Genomic DNA, 17,348 nt, shown 5'->3' with positions numbered 1-17,348 from the left:
GCTTTGAAAAAATTCCTAGGTGATTTTACTATTATCCCTTACATGCTCCACAACTCCAGTTGGGAAACATAATTTTAGAATATTACAATGATACTTTGCATATGTTATGAATGTATCTGCTTATGATCACATATAAACTTGAAAAATTTTGAAACATTCTAAGACGTAATTACAATGAACTGTCCAAAGAAAATTTGAAGATCAAATAGAAATGTGGAATAACCTCTTATTAACGAAAAATCATTTTTGAATATTCCCTCTGTTTAATAAATATGATTTCCATCTTTTCACATTCCATAATTTTTTATGTGCTGGATTGTGTTAGTGTGACACAAATCTTGCCTCGAATGTTTACTGGTAAGTCTGAGCAAGTTATAGGCTTTATTTTAGCTATGTTCTAGTAATGCCTAGCTAAGATTTTATCTCAATCTTTTTTAAAAAATACTATAATACCCTGGTATTCATATTTTCCAAAATAAATTAACAAATTGATATGAAGTCTTGCCTGACAGTATCTTGTGAGACTGTTTAGTGGGAATTAACTTTACAAAGTCAGATTACCTCTGAATCAACTATGGTCATATCTTATTATTTAAAAACCAGCAACATATTGCAGCTATTGTGACTTCAAAATGCCTTGCTTGAATCAGTTGACACTCTTTATCCTAAACACTTTAGTATGGCACAAATCCAGTGTTAGCTATTAACAAAGGCTATAATATAGGGAACACATAACTAGAACATTTAGAAGTTTACCATTCAGAGAAGGTTTGTAAAGTTTAGAAAAACTATGAAGCCTAAAAAGTAAAAATAGCAGTATCTAGAATATAATATATCTGTGGTATCGATAGGAAAGTAAGTGCACAAAACTTCACTTATTAAGAAAGTTAGAAATTTAAGATAAAGGAACACAATATTATGGAAAATTGAGTCAGAATATCTATAAATCTAATAGAAGATAGTCATTATTATTGATGGGAGTATTATTATACTTTTGATTGTGTTTTACCCAAGGAAGGTGAAGTTTGCACAGCAAGTTGAAGATCACACCTGTACAATTGTCATGAGGATTTTTTTCTTCTATTTTCTTTGTTTCATTCCTGAAAGGAAAATGCATCAATATGACACAATTAATCAGTATAATTTTAATTTGTGTCTTCAAAGAACTGATTATCCAACATGATTGTATCATAATTCACTTTTTATGCTATTGAACAGGAATATAGAACTTCATTATTGAACAAATAGACTATAGTTCAATAGTATGCATTGACCTGCTAAACTGTCTGACTAGAGCTGTATAGCTGATGTGATTCATTGAGGGCAAAATTGTCATAAGTGAAAATAATTTGAAAGGTGATGACTGTCATTCTTAAAATGCTATAACATATACATTTTTCAATGTTTTGAAATGATTATTTATAATATAAACATTTTGAGATAATTCATGATGTGATGGTCGAAATAGTTAACTCCTCACACACATTAAAGAAAACATGGCATTTAAAATGAAATGATGACAATCAGGTTTCTACTCTACACTGCTCAGATTACATGAATATTGTTATTTTCAGTTATAAGATAATAAAAATAAAACGTGAGTTGAGATGCTTTATTATTAATTAAAATGAAGGGATTTTAAAAAGATAGAATCAACATATGAAACATACGAATGAACCAGTCATGCTTTGAACTGAATCGGAGGAGAAAATAATTTCTTTTAAAAAATTCTTAAATTGTTCTACGGAAGAAGAATAATTTTATAGAAGTTCCAAAAATAGAATTTATTCCAATGGGAGATATATAAGTAGATATAAAAGAATTAATGTATGTAAGAATTTTTTAACAAAGCTGTCAAAAGTGGAATAATTCCCTAAGAGGTAATATGGATGTACAGGCTAAAATATCTATGGCAGGTATGCTCTATAAATAATTACGTAGATAGTTGAACAATGTGACATTTAAATGTCTTTATAATCCCTGAATTCTTGACTTACGATTATTCAACTAATTCATTAGTTTTTCCTTTATTAAATATTTGGTTTTGGTTTGTTAGGTGAGAATGGTTTATCTCTTTTACAATCTAATTCACTTGGATTATTTTTCTATTAGAAAATTTACTTTAGTTCTCTGTATTTGGTTACATCATCTTTTTCTATTATTAATATAATTTTGCCACCTTTTATCTCCCTGTCTTACCCTAGATTCAATTAGTTAGGGTCATGAAAGTCAGGATTTATCATGGGAAAAGAATATGTAGTTTCCATTCTACACTATTGAGCCTCTTTTCAGACAACTGATTTGCTGAGCTGAGGGGAATGTCATGCTATTATCTAAATAAACTTCATATTTTACAACAGTCATAACAGAATGTTCAAAGATAATGTGAAAACAAAGAATGCATCTTCCCTATTATACATGCCATTTGGTTTCTCATGTACCAGTATTATGAAAAAGGAAATCCTGGCTGGACCCCACGGCTCACACTTATATTTCAAGAACTTTGTGAGACCCAGGTGGGAGGATTGCCTGAGGCCAGAATTTAGAGACCAGTCTGGGGGAAAAAAAAATAAAATACCTGTACTCCTCGCTACTCGGGGAGGCTGAAACAGGAGAATCGCTTGAACCTAGGAGTTCAAGGCTGCAATAAACCATGATTATGCCACTGCACTATAGCCTGGGTGAAGCTAAGCATATTAAAAATATTAGAAATGCTACTCTTACATAGATGTTTCTACCATTGACAATAGCTGTTTGAATAATATCAAATCAACAAAAATAGTGTAAGAAGTAAAAGTTATTGGCTGGGTACCATGGCATTTGCCTGTAATCCCAGCACTTTTTGAGGCTGACGTGGGCAGATCGCTTGAACCCAGATGTTTGAGATCAGCCTGGGCAATGTGATGAAACCTCATCTCTACAAAAAGCACAAACATTAGCTGGACATGGTGTTTTGCACCTGTGGTCCCAGCTACTTGGAAGGTTGAGGTGGAAGGATCACCTGAGCCTGGGAGGGCAAGGCTGAAGTGAGCCATGATTGTGACACTGCATTCCAGCACGGGCAACAGAGCGAGACCCTGTCTCAAAACAAACAAGCAAATAAATAAAAGTTATTTCTGTTATTGCATTCATTTGTAGTTTTAAAATGATTTTAAATTCTAACACATACCTATGTTTGTCTTTTGCCATCAGGTAACATTTAAATATGAAATATATAAAGCACTCTGTGCTGAATCCAACCTATTGTGCGTCAGAAAATTATGTGAATTTTTTTTCCTAGATGGTAGTAATTAAGTAGTAAGCACTGACACTGATGGAGTAAAGTTTCCAGTATCATGCCTTTTTAAAATTTATTATTACTATTATTATTATTATTATTATTATTATTATTTTGAGACAGGTTCTCCTTCTGTCACCTTGGCTGCAGTGCAGTGGTATAATCACGACTTATAGTTATTGTAGTCTCCACCTCCCGCGCTTAATCAACCTTCCCACTTCAGCCTCTCAAGTAGCTAGGACTTCAGGCACATGCCATGATGCCTGACTCATATCTGTATTTTTTGTAGAGACAAGATCTCACTATGTTGCCCAGGCTGATCTTAAAACTCCTGTGCTCAAGGGATCCTACAGCCTCGTCCTTTCCAAGTGCCGGGATAACAGGCATAAGTCACGATGCCCAACTATACCTACCATATCAATAAATGATAGATATACAATATAATGAAGAAAAAAACACTGAATCACTGATCAACTGAATTGATTCATGTTTGAAATGAAGCTGGAATCCGCAAAATGGATGGTAAATACAATGTATACTAGTGCTCAAAAACATTGTCATGAATTTTCGCCTAATTCTTAAGTGATCATTTTAATATGTAGTAAATACAAAGTTGTATACATAACCTAAAGCAAATTACAGAAGTATTCGATTTTGTAAATAAAACCATAATTGTATTATGTAATTTTACGTATGTAAACAAAGGGCTCTCAGACCTGAAATAATGAAAAATCTAGAAGATAACATGAGAAAAACTCTTCTAGACATTGACTTTGGCAAAGAGCTCATGACCAAGAACACAAAAGCAAATGCAACAAAAATAAATAGATGAGGCCAGACACGGTGGCTCACGCCTGTAATCCCAGCACTTTCGGAGGCCAAGGCGGGCAGATCACCTGAGGTCAGGAGTTTGAAACTAGCCTGACCAATATGGCGAAACCCTGTCTCTACTAAAAATATAAAAATTAGCCAGGCGAGGTGATGGGCACCTGTGATCCCAGCTACATGGGAGGCTGAGGCAGGAGAATCCCTTGAACCCTGGAGGCGGAGGTTGCAGTGAGCTGAGATTGTGCCATTGAATTTCAGCCTGGGTGACAGCATGAGACTTTGTCCCAAAAAATAAACAAACAAACAAATAAATAAGTAGATAGCACCTAATTAAACTTAAAAGTTTCTGCACAGCAAAAGAAATAATTCACAGAGTAAACAGACAACACATGGAATGGGAGAAAAATCTTCAAAACTATGCATCCAACAAGGGACCAATAACCAGAATCTACAAGGAAGTCAAATAAATCAGCAAGAAAAAGCAAATAATCCCATCAAAGTGGGCAAAGGTCATGAATAGACAATTCTCAAAGGAAGATATACAAATGGCCAAGAAACGTATGAAAAAATGTTCAACATCATTAATCATCAGGGAAATGCAATCAAAGCCACAATGAGATATCATCTTACTCCTGCAAGAATGGCCATAATTAAAAAACCAAAAAATAACAGATGTAGGCATTGATGTGATGAAAAGGGAACACTTTTACTCTGTTGGTGGGAAAGTAAACTGGTACAATCACTATGGAAAACAGTGTGAAGATTTCTTAAAGAACTAAAAGTAGAATTACCATTTGATCCAGGAATTCCACTACTAGGTATCTACCCAGAGGAAAATAAGTCATTATATGAAAGAGACACTTGCACGTGCATGTTTATATCAGCACAATTCACAATTGCAAAAATATAGAACCAGCCTAAATGTCCATCAACCAACAAGTGGATAAAGAAAATCTGATAGATAGATAGATAGATAGATAGATAGATAGATAGACACTAAATACATATAGTGATATATAGGTATATAATATATAAATGATTTATATATATGTAAAATGTAATATGTATACCGTGTATACTGCTCTGCCAAAAAAAGGAACAAAATAATGACGTTCATATATATATATAATTTGTATATTATAATATATAATTTGTATATTATAATATATAATTTGTATATTATATAATATATGCATATATATAGTGTAATATATATACCATATATACTGCTCTGCCAAAAAAAGGAACAAAATAATGGCATTCAGAGCAACCCAGATGGAGTTGGAGACCATTGTTCTAAGTAAAGTAACTCAGGAATGGAAAACCAAACATCATATGCTCTCACTTATAAGTAGGAGTTATGAGGACGCAAAGGCATAAGAATAATATAATGGACTTTGGGTACTCAGGGGAAGGGTGGGAGATATGTGTGGAATAAAAGACTGCACATTGGATACAATGTACACAGCTCAGGTAATGGGTGCACCAATATCTCAGATATCACCACTAAATAACTTTTCCGTGCAACCAAACACCACCTGTTCTTCCAAAACTATTGAAATATTAAAATGCACACATATATTTATTGTGGCACTATTCACAATAGCAAAGACTTGGAATCAACCCAAATGTCCATCAATGACAGACTGGATTAAGAAAATGTAGTACATATACACAATGGAATACTATGCAGTCATAAAAAAGGATGAGTTCATGTCCTTTGCAGGGACATGGATGAAGCTGGAAACCATCATTCTCAGCAAACTATCACAAAAACAGAATATCAAACACTGCATGTTCTCACTTACAGGTGGGACTTGAACAGTGAGAACACTTGGACACAGGGCTGGGAACATTACACACTGGGGCATGTCAGAGGGTTGGGGGCTGGCAGAGGGAAAGCATTAGGAGAAATACCTAATGTAAATGATGAGTTGATGGGTGCAGCAAACCAACATGACATATGTATACCTATGTAACAAACCTGCACGTTGTGCACATGTACCCTAGAACTTAAATTATAATAGTAATAAAAAAAGAACTTTACAAATTCCATGAACTCTTCTTTGTGCTTTTCCTTTTCTTGTTTTCTGTTTTTTTTTTTTTTTTTTTTTCTTCCCCCATTACTCTCTTTCCTGAAGAAACCATTTTCTAGGGTGAAGCAGAGCAAGTATGAATCAAAAGTGGAAGCAGGTGAGATCTTTGGCCACCCAATAACTTTTTCATAGTGAATTCTGCATATTTCTTAAATACAACAAACAAATAAGTAAAAATGTATTAGTTCATAGATCCTTGAATATTACTTATTACAATTTCATATTTAGCTTAAAGGTGTCTGAGGCATATTCACTTTGAAATATTGATTTAGGCAACTAGGTTTAGTCCCAATAATTCTGGAGAAAACTTTAAACTGGAATAACTCACTTGTGATTATCAGCACATAGTTCAGTTAATCTGCAGTTACTAAGGGAAAAGTATAGTGCAAGTATCGGAGAGCTAGAAATGACCTCTGAGAAGCAATGATGATGATGATGATATTGAAGAATAAATCGTGTTTTGTAAGATATTTCAAGGTGAGTATTAGCTAAGGTCAGTCTTGATGTGCAATTCCACTGTAGTTTATTCCCAGGAAATTATTTTCATAAAAATTCAGAAGCTTGGGAAGTGATAAAGGCAAAAAAGTTTGTGAATTGGTTTAAGAGGACATTTAAACATTGAAAATTAGGAACAAACTCTGGAATGATAAAATGATGCTGGAGACATCTAGCAGCACTTGGAAAGAGATAAAAATGATGGCAATTATCAAATTTTAAAAATAAAAGTGTTTTTTTATTTTTGTGAAATTACTGAGAAATTTGTAATAGCTGGATGATATATTCTAGCAGTGCAGATCCTCTCTAACAAATAATGGAGTTAGCAGAGTGAATCTCAGCAGTGTTGAAAGGAAGACGATTGTAGGGACTGCAGTGATTGAGTCATCTCAGAAAGGCATGAAGATAAAGAATTCTGAATAGAAGACCACCCCACCATTATCTCCACTTATTGTAAGCCTGTTGGCAAACATAAAAATTAAGAAATCAGCTATCAAGTGAAATGATAAAAAATGTGCCAGAGTCATGTAACAGAAAGCAAATTAACATTTCTTGGTGGTAATTATACCTATTAATACAACTCTGTTGTAAAAGTCTCTACTCTTTATTTTAGATATCTCAAGAGTGCAAGGAAAAGGAGCTATGTTGGTGAAACTAATTACCTGGTAAAAATTATTTTTAAAAACTTTACTGAAAATGGTGCTTCATTAATATGAATCAATAATGCAATTTGACTGCTGAAAAGGCTAATGCATACTCAAACTTCATTAATTAAACCAGAACATCAAATCACAGGAAAGTGATTTGATTGTACGTGAGTTTATTAAAAGTTAGTTTAAAATATATGTATCTCAAGGATTTGCACTTCGAGCAAATAAAATCTATGCTAGACTGTATAAGAAAAGAGGAGATTTGAAATCATTCAATAAGCAAAGCATTTTCTCCTAGTGATTTTCGGTTGAGATACTTTGCCTAGCATTGCCTGAAATGCTTTTTTCCTGAGATCTTCTCACGATAGCCCTTTCTAATCATTCAGGTTTCAGCTGTAATCTCACCTCCTGTAGATGAATGCTTTGGTTATTCTCTGTACCTAACACTTCTCTCTCTCAAGGCAACACTTTCCCATCATCTTGTTTATTTATTTTCACAGTAATAAACATCATTTTATGTTTATATATCTGCATATACTTCATCCAGAGAATATGCTTCATGGTTCAAGAAAATGTCTCTGTACTGATTATTTCTGTATTTCTAGCCAAACTATACCTGACACACAGAAAAACACTGATGTACATGAATTAAGTATATTTTAATATATTGAGAATATTTGGACTAGAGAAGTTTAAAGTAAAATGCAATAGTTTTATGGAAATAGTATGTATTGTTTTAAAATACAGAGTGATAAATAGTTTGAATTTGAAAAAGGGCATATTTCACTTCAGTGCAAGAAACAGCTTCCATACAACTGAAATATCATTCAATGAATGAAGTTGCCTTATTCAGAAAGAAGTGTGCAAAATTTATGTGGAAACTACATGCTCACCTGTTAATTAAATTGTAAAGGTTTAGAATGGTTTAGATGGCGTATAAGAGCCCTCCAAACTCTTAGACCTTATTGTGATATAATCTATAATTTGTTACACATTTTATTTCAAGAAGAAATTATTAACATGTTACTTAGTAGCATATGTCTCCCCCTATGATTCCTACTAACTTTATATCTGCATTTTTTAGAGCAGGTTGTTCCAAAATATTTTGAGAAAAAAAAAACAAAACTAGTTTTTTTTTACATAATGAGGTATGTAAACATTGCAATCAACCCAACCAATCTAGAACCAATTCTAGAACCAACTGCATTATTAACAAAAATTATTAACCAAAATACTGTGGCATACATGACTGTTCTCCCTCATACTATACTTAGTTTTTTACTTTTAAAACTTAGAACTATAGATAGCTCTGTTACTTAGAAATTAAACTATTTTTTTTATCCATTTATATTTGTTGTTGCTATTGCCTTCTGAGGAATACATATAAATGTTACATCTGCTCTACTAAATGTAAATAATTATGAGGTATTTTGTCTATTTTCAAATATTTTGTTTGGATTTCCAAATGTACTGTTATTAATAAGGATTATTTCTGTTGTAATAACAGAAAATTACCTACAACTATTTTAAGCATTGAAAAAACAGAACTTATTGCCTCATGTACCTAAAAATCTCTGAGAAGGACCTAGCTTTATAATAGCTGAATTCAGGGGCTCACTCTTTGTCTCCCCATTGCCCGATTTGGTGTTCTCTTTTGTTGGCTTCAACCTAATGCAGGCTCTTTCCCTGGAAATTACAAAATTATGTACCACCAGCGTAACCGTTCCACTAAAAGCGAATTCACTAAATGTAACAGTTCTAGCAATTCCACATCATAGTCTTTCATTGGCCCACATTGGGTTGAATGCCTTTTTCTGGGAAGATTCAAGCCCGAGATACTCTCCGATCATCTCCAAAGTAATACCATCCACTGACAATTCGGGATAGGGGGAAATTGCTCTCAAAAAGAAAAAAAAAAAATTCTATTACTAGAAGAAGGGTAGATTCTTTATGGTAAGTAAAAAAATAGTCATTTATTACAGGTCCTCTTCTTCCTGCATTTGGGAAATTGGTGAATAATTCCAAGGTTACCTTACTCAAGGATTCACAACCATGCTTTTGAAATTCTGTTCTTCATCCTTCTCATTTTAATTCTTCATTCTAAATTAGTTTCTCATTTTACTATTTCCTGATATAATCTCCCTCTCATTATGCATTGGCTCTATTTTATTGCCCATTTGTGGTTTCATCATGTGTTTCTTGATGCACAGTAAATGTTACCACACAGCCATATAAAATTGGAGGAGAATTTTCTGTTGGCTTTCTGTTACCTTTCTGAGAAACCAACATGTCATTGACTGTTAAAGGCTAGGGCTGAATTTTAAGCTCATTATCTTAGAGTAAACTTTAAAATATTCCTCAGATGTTTTTTCTTACATTGTTAGCTAGAAATCATCACTCAGTTCATTTTATGTGTTCATTGTACAAATACTTTATATTAGAGTTGTTCTCATGTAAAATATTTTGTATATACAGAAAACAGTTTATCTTGAGAAGACAGAGAGAGAAAAAGATTTAATCTAGATATATCAAGATACACATGATAGCTAATTACTAAGATATCATGTTAAAATTATTAAGTTACAGGGACATCTCTTAAACCTCTGAGGAATATTGTAGATCTGTATTGTAGACCCCATTAAAGTGGAATACAATATACTCCACAGAAAATTTATTTTTAGGCATTGCTTTCTCTCACCACTCTTTTTCAGCAAACTCTGAATTAGGGACAAACAAACAAAAACCCCAAACTCTGCTCATCTCTATCCTCACAGCCTCTGCCCACACAGTCTGTTTTCTCTCTATCTGCACCTTCATTGCCCTGAATCTTCACACGCCTGTCAGGACTTGGTAGAATCTGTTCTCTGTTTCCAACTGGTACTCTTGAGAAGAAGAAACTTTTTGGTTGCAATGATTTAAAAAACAATAAACAAAAGAACTTCACCTGGTTTTATCACTAGATTTCATAATATTTTAGAATACTTTCAAGCTTGGGAGTTTCATGGTATGTGTTCTTCAGAAAAATGTATTAAGATGTCAAGTGAAATGACAGGTACTAACTACAACTAAGAAATTACATTTAGAAAATCTGCCATCTTACCTCTATGAGGTATATTCTGTTTCCAAACAGACAGCATAAAATCACAGTTGAGATTCCAGAGTTAGAGTGTAGGAATACAAAAGAGTTATTCATGTATTATGCACTTCAATTGCCTTACCTGTAACATCAAAATGCTGTGAATGAATGTACCTCATAGGATTGTCAAGAGTAAATGGTGTAATGCATGACACATATTAAACACAATAGTTCTAGTTTTAAATATTTCTTATCTGAAATCAACACCCAACTGATTATTGCTCCATCTCATGAACATTCCTGGCAAAAAATTTTAAGAGATAGTATTAAATATTTCCTCTTTATGTTTCCTCTGAAATGACTCTTATTTTTGACATTAAAAATGTTGATTTTTCTAAAATGGGTTGGTTTCTTCAACATACTTTATTATTGGCTTAGCATCCCAAATTGAATTCATGCTCAGTATTCTATAATTTTCTTGATTTAACATAGAGTCTTTCTCACGTTTAAGGACTATAATTTTAATCTTTCCAACCTCTGCCACATCAGTTGTTCATAAAGGCAAGATTGGGCAAGAGTTACTCAGTGACATCCTTAAGATCATCCAGTACAGTCAATGAGTGCTGACCCATTCCAACGGGGCTATATGATTTGGTTTATTCAGCTTTCTTTTGTGCTTGCAAAGCACATGTTATTTATTTCTATGTCATTAACTATCATATTTTATTTTAATTATTTATATGACTTATTGTTGTTTTGACTCTGTCTTGAGGATTTTTTCCATTCCTTTATTTCGTTATCATTGCTCTCTAATTTCTATCTCTCAGAACACACACACACACACGCATGCGCACACACACATACCAGATCCAAAACATATTAAGGAGTTGATACTTATTTAGAGAGCGAGTCTGTATAATATTAAGTACAATTTGATAAAGAATCGTGAGCTTGACAATAAAAACTCTCCTTAACAAATTGCTTATGGAGGCTAAAATTAAGCATTCTGTTGCCATTTTTGCCCTCTCAAATCTTCTCCTTAATCTCAAAATTATCAAGAATATATTGAACCATCCTCATTTTGGTGAGATAACAACAAACAAAAGCAAACATTTGTTGGATGACTATCAGAGTATCATCGGACTAGATACTGAACTGGAGAGAAGTGAATTTGGACAAAGTTGAGTTATTGGGAACTACAATTTTGCTTTGAATCGAATAAAAGGAAGCAGTGAATGAAGGTGGCCGGAGAGTTTACTGAGCATACTTAGGTAATGAAAAGGGCTTGCTACAAAATTCCAATCAAATTGTTTTATTTGCATTCTTGATATTCCATTTAGATAGGATTGTTTCAAGTACAGACCTATGTATCTTAAGCATAAGAGAGTAGCCCAGAGGGAAGGAATCAAGGGAGTAACAGTGTGAATAAAACATTTGTGAAAACTTACAAATTCCTTATAGAATGCTTCTTGAATAATTTTGTGCTTTATATATTTTAGTTTTTATATAACTTTTCATAATTAACGAGATTCCTGGACTTGTATTATTTGCATTTGCTACTTATTTAGGTTTTGCCTTAGTTCAGCACTGGGCAGCTAGTTCCTACAGGGTTCTGATGAGCCAAAATCTATACAACATAAAAACATTTTTTTCCTTTAATATTATTGACTAATTTAGGTTATATTAATATAATATAAACCTAGTTCCACATTTTAAAGTAGATATTTGTTAAAATGTTTCTAGGTTTAAAATTTTTGTAATTGCCAGCATGAAACTACAGATTCCTCAAATCATAATATGAAACCCTGTCAAAGACTCATCAACATAGATACACTATAAGTAAGACCTCTCAGAAATTGTGCTTGAGTGAAAAGCATTAAAATGAGGTTTTAAATTTCATGCTGGCATATTTAACAGGAAAACAAGTATTATGAATGTCCTCTTATGTACCAGTACGGAAGAAGTGTCACAAAGGTAACAGTGAGAGACAGGACTAGCTGGATTTTCTAGACTGACTAAGAATCCCTAAGCCTAACTGGGAAGGTGACCGCCTCCACCTTTAAACACAGGGCTTGAAACTTAGCCCACACCCGACCAATCACAGAGCTCACTAAACTAGTAATTAGGCAAAAACAGGAGGTAAAGAATAGCCAATCATCTATTGCCTGAGAGACAAGTGGGAGGGACAAGGATCACGATATAAACCCATACATTGGAGCCCTCAACGGCAACCCCCTTTGGGTCCCCTACCCTTATATAGGAGCTCTGTTTTCACTCTATTAAATCTTGTAACTGCACTCTTCCAGTCCGTGTTTTGTTATGGCTCGAGCTGAGCTTTCCCTCGCCCTCCACCACTGCTGTTTGCCGCCTTGGCAGAACCGCCACTGACTTCCATCCCTCTGGTTCGGGCAGGGTGTCCGCTGTGCTCCTGATCCAGTGAGGTGCCCATTGCCACTCCAGATGGACTAAAGGCTTGCCGTTGTTCCTGCACACCCAAGTACCTGGGTTAGTCCTAACTGAGCTGAACGCTAGTCGCTGGGTTCCATGGTTCTCTTCTGTGACCCCCAGCTTCTAATAGAGCTATAACACTCATGGCATGACCCAAGATTCCATTCCTTGGAATCTATGAGGCCAAGAACTCCAGGTCAGAGAACACAAGGCTTGCCACCGTCTTGGAAGTGACCCGCAGCCATTTTGGAAGCGGCCTGCCACCATCTTGGGAGCTCTGGGAGCAAGGACCCCCAGTAACAACAGAGCTATTGAAGTAAGAATCTATTTCTAACTCAGGTGAGAACCTGTCCTTTTCTCTTCCCAGGAAATGACAACTACAACCATATTTGAAAATTAGTGGAATATCCAAGTAGGATTTATTAAAAGGGTGGTGTGTCTTCCAGCTTATAAAGTAAGTTGGAACAACAAAGTAAAATGGTTGAGGTAGGAGTGGGAATTTTTCCTCATTGTAACACAGACACACACATACACACACACACTTTAGGAAGACATTTACTTGCAGTTCTCTAGAGGGATGGAAGATAAAAATTGGTGCCTGATACACATTTGGAAAAAGAGGGTGGCTGATTACCTTTTCTAATTACAAAATTTAAAGGAGTAAGCTGAAATTCGGAGCTTATCAGAACGAAGGATGTTCTCACAGTAGATGAGAGCTATCTGAATCAGAGCAACATTAAAGGGAGTTGCCTAAAAGGTATAGGAATGTGGTTAAGAAGGGAACAGAGAAAGGCTGAGTGAATTGAACATCACAAAATCAGGGACTGATGGGGAACTTATATATGACCAACCAAGGGAAAAATGCATCCCTTATTTCATGAAAAGTATCTCAGAAGAGCATGCTTTAAGACAGAGTTAGCTTTAAAGACCTGCAAAGCACAGAGAAATTCAATACCAAATAATATCAGTCACTTGAAAATAAAATTCCTGTCCTTTACCTCTTTTCTCATTAATACCCTACTTCCTTTAATCCTGGAGCAGCTTAAGGCAGCCTAGTGAGAGATGGAGAAGAATACAGATATAGGCAAAAAATAGAAAATATATCATGCATTCAGCCATTTCCTTCTGCAAACTTCCCCTCTGGAAGGCTTGATCTGTTAAAAAGGACACCATTTATTTCAAACAAAGTTCTTGGGAGAGATCCTTCTCAGTTGAGTGAAAACAGAAGAGCAACCGAAAGAGTTGAAGAACTTGTTGAAAATTCCATCTAAGGCAGGAAAGTTCCATTCTTACAGAGCAGGTTAAAATGAGTAGGAGAAAGAAGGAAATTGATTTGTTTTCTGACTGCACTCTAAAAACCTGATCCCGATTTGTTCAATAAAATATAGCTACAAAAATTAAAATCACAAAGCATTAACAAACGTTTATTTTTCTGAGAAAGGAAAATCTAAAAGATCAAACATCTAACATAAAATTTCTTAATTTATAGAAAAACAGTTGATTCTACATAAATAAATTTTCTTAATTTGAGGCATCTTCCCAGAAAGAATATTAGGAAATACACAATTAATTGAAATGTCAACAAGCCTTAACATTGTGAAAATTGGAATGTAAATGAAATTATCAGCAATTAATTTTCTGTCATTATCTAACAGTCCCCAATACTGGCTATATTATTTTTGTGTTAACATTAAAAAATACATGTCTGTGGAAAAAGTGATTAATGATTGAATAGATGGATAGGTGAATAGCTAGATAAATGCAAGGGTAAATAAAAGAAAATGTTTCTGAAGTTTGAGAAAGGTACCTGAATAAACTTACTTGGCAGTGGCTACATTATTTTTATTCACATATAAAATAATGTGACCCAATAATTTTATGATCTGAGCTGATGGAAACAGTATGGATGAAAATAGCTAAATTCGAATAAATTTATGAACACTATATTTGAATCTACTTAGAGTATTTAATGCAGCTAATTTATCACTATAGACACTTTTTCTTATTTTCTGAGATCAATATGAATTTGTGCTGCTGTGAAAGCAGAGGGGAAATAAATTCTTCCTTTATTCAACCTTCCATACTGGCTGAGCAGAGAAATAGGAGCTACAGGAGGGATTCCTTGCAGAATTCAGAGTAGGATCTCTCAAGAGAGAATACCGGGTGTTCTTGTGGAGAATGACAGATCATTGTTTACATTCATCACTGACTCCATGGCTTACTCCTGGACAAGTGGCAGGAAGTATACACAAGGGAATGAATATGTGAAACTTAGTTTTAAAAGGTTATCAAAAAGGAAATAAATGAAAAACATGAAAGCAGAAGTGCCTTTTCCATATTCAGTCCTTCACTTGAACTCACTATTTTTTTTTTAAGTGAAATAATTAGAAAAATGCCGTATCTAGATATAAAAATGGAGGAATACAATTTTTTTACAAAAAAATTTAATGGGAATTTTGAAAAATATGAATATTGTTGTTTTGAATTAAGTGAGAATATCAAATAAAAAGCACTGTAATAACATGCTATGTTAACACTTATTTAAACTATCATTAATGGAAATAATTTCACAAGCATTAAGTATATCCAACTAACATTCATTTTTTCAACCTTTTGGAAAATGCTTTAAGACGGATTCGCTAATTTTAAAGATATTTTATTTTGAAAATTTGCTAAATATGTTGTTCTGAGGTACCTTTTAACATTAGTAACTATTGATTTCACCTGGCTACCAGTCTACTGTTTACTTGACTACATTTTGGCTTATGTACTTTTTAGTTACAGGAATCTCAAGGGCTGGAATTTGTTTTTAAATTTCATACTTTTCTATTTGAAGTAAATATAGAAGTAAAGAAAATAGAGCAAAGATTAACTAACCAAACACTGTGTTTGATGAAAACTGTCAGATGGCAAGGAAAATTGGTGTAAGAGCAAATAAATGTATGCATACCTGCAGGCTCCAGGAGACACATCAGTATTTTTACACAATAGATAGTGTATTGAATACACAGTAGGAGTCCTAGTACTCACTCAGGCTTGCCTATTATCAGATGAGGGTGGTAGGTGTATGACAGGTTCAGCCTAATCACAAGAATGAAATTTAAATATAAAGGCGTATTTCAATTCCTCTCAGCGATGCAGTGTGGCAGTTGGAGAGCAGAGCAGGAGCTACACGGGTGAAGAAGTAAGTGACTCTTGGCAATTAATCACACATGTCAAAGAACAGTCAGGAGGCTCTGTTGCATTTGACAAAATAAGGAATTCCTTATACCCCTGAAGAAGAGGGCCTCCAGGTCCTCTTGTCCTGGTAACTATGTTTGTTTTAATCTGAGTGGCACTAGGATGAGACACTAAATGGAAAAATAGAAATTCAATAAATATAAAGTAATTCATGACATTGTATAATCATATTGTTGATTTTGCTATACCTTTAATATTCAGTAAAAACAACAATAAGCAATCTTAATTTATATATGTAGAATTACAAAGAGTGTATTTTCTTCTGTTTGCTTTGGCATTTTGGCTCATTTTTACACATGTGCTTTTACTGTATGATAGTTGGAGGCATGTGGAGGCTTCTGATACATCCCCATCTGTGCCTACTACTATTCTGTTGACTCTCTCATTCCTGCTCTCTCTTTGGTCCTCACATTGCTAAAACCCCTGAATCACCATTTACTACTCACTCTCTCCCGTACCTTGCCTCTCATCTGTTCATAATTATACCAGAATTGCTTGTGAAGTATCTTTCTATTCCTGCCCTTTTCCTGGTTCCCAGTTTCTGCTTTTCTACATCTCTTCCACAAAATTACAAGAATTATTTTCTAATGTAGACCTAGTCATACCATTTTTTTTCTTAAAGAAAATCCTTGAATATAAGCACAAGAAAATCAGATTTGGGTATTTAAGAGATGTTGTAAAAGCATTCTTTGATATGAATATATTATATAAAACCAAAGAGAATCTATATTATCATCTAACTTGCAAGCTTGTCCAACCTGCCTTATATTTTGTTTTTGTTCTGTTTTTAATTTTTTTTTTATTTTATTTTAGGCTTTCAGCAGCCTGAAGCCATGGTTTTTAATTTCTTGCTCCAGTGATAAGTGGAAAACAGGGATGAGGAGTGGGTTTTACTGGCCCAACCAGAAACAAAAAGTAAGAACCCATGACTGTATTATCTCCCATGGATTCCCTGAATGTGTTTTATTTTAAATAAAAACAATATCTTTTATGTGTTTTGTATATATAGGCTGAAAGGAAGTGCTTCAGCCTATTCACTGTTTGTCTCTAATAAAAATGCATTCTTTTGGTAATGAGATGCCCACTCCCATGCCCAATTCAATACATGACACAATCTTAATGGCAATGTGTACAGCTTCTTTAAGACTTTCCAGGATCTTTTCCAACCTTCTTTCCTAGCTCATAATGTTGCAAATTCTCTTTATCCTATGCCCTGCCTCCAGTCTGCTAAAGCCATA

The 17,348-nt window shown here is 34.1% G+C and overlaps 1 long non-coding RNA gene across 1 annotated transcript; it reads left to right on the top strand.

The window, feature by feature from the left end:
* The first annotated feature begins 11,283 nt into the window (after positions 1-11,283).
* On the top strand, positions 11,284-17,101 carry LOC103884582. Its single transcript, XR_647214.3, has 3 exons — positions 11,284-13,209; positions 16,004-16,054; positions 16,924-17,101. It is a non-coding gene; the product is annotated as an uncharacterized LOC103884582 (long non-coding RNA).
* Positions 17,102-17,348: the final 247 nt, after the last annotated feature.

This window comes from Papio anubis, chromosome 3 (assembly GCF_008728515.1).
Source record: "Papio anubis isolate 15944 chromosome 3, Panubis1.0, whole genome shotgun sequence".
Classification (NCBI taxonomy): domain Eukaryota; kingdom Metazoa; phylum Chordata; class Mammalia; order Primates; family Cercopithecidae; genus Papio; species Papio anubis.
Note: the sequence above shows the minus strand (reverse complement) of the source record. Positions and strands in the feature narration are given on the sequence as shown.